The sequence below is a fragment of the Penaeus monodon genome, chromosome 28 (assembly GCF_015228065.2).
Source record: "Penaeus monodon isolate SGIC_2016 chromosome 28, NSTDA_Pmon_1, whole genome shotgun sequence".
NCBI lineage: Eukaryota > Metazoa > Arthropoda > Malacostraca > Decapoda > Penaeidae > Penaeus > Penaeus monodon.
Window position 1 is genome coordinate 24,171,919 of NC_051413.1, and position 251 is coordinate 24,172,169.

Here is a 251-nt window from a genome sequence, read left to right on the forward strand (position 1 = left end):
CAGCCTGATTGACAGTATAAACCCAATTGAGTTTCAAGTAGCACGTCAATAAGTGCCAAGTGTCACTCCCCACCCTTCCACCCCCCCCCTCTTCCCTAGGGCGATAGGGCGGTCCCTTGACGGTTGAGGCCGAGGACGGAAGCCACTCCCTAGCCGGCATCGTGAGCTGGGGGAACCGGGTGGCGCAGTTCCCCGGGGATTTCCCGGGGTCTATGTTGATGTTCGGAGTGAGTAGAGTATGATTTTTTTAT

At 56.2% G+C, this 251-nt stretch overlaps 1 pseudogene; it reads left to right on the forward strand.

Annotated features, from left to right (window-relative positions):
• The window catches only part of LOC119591106, a 9,037-nt pseudogene that overhangs the window by 7,996 nt on the left and 790 nt on the right, over window positions 1-251 (forward strand).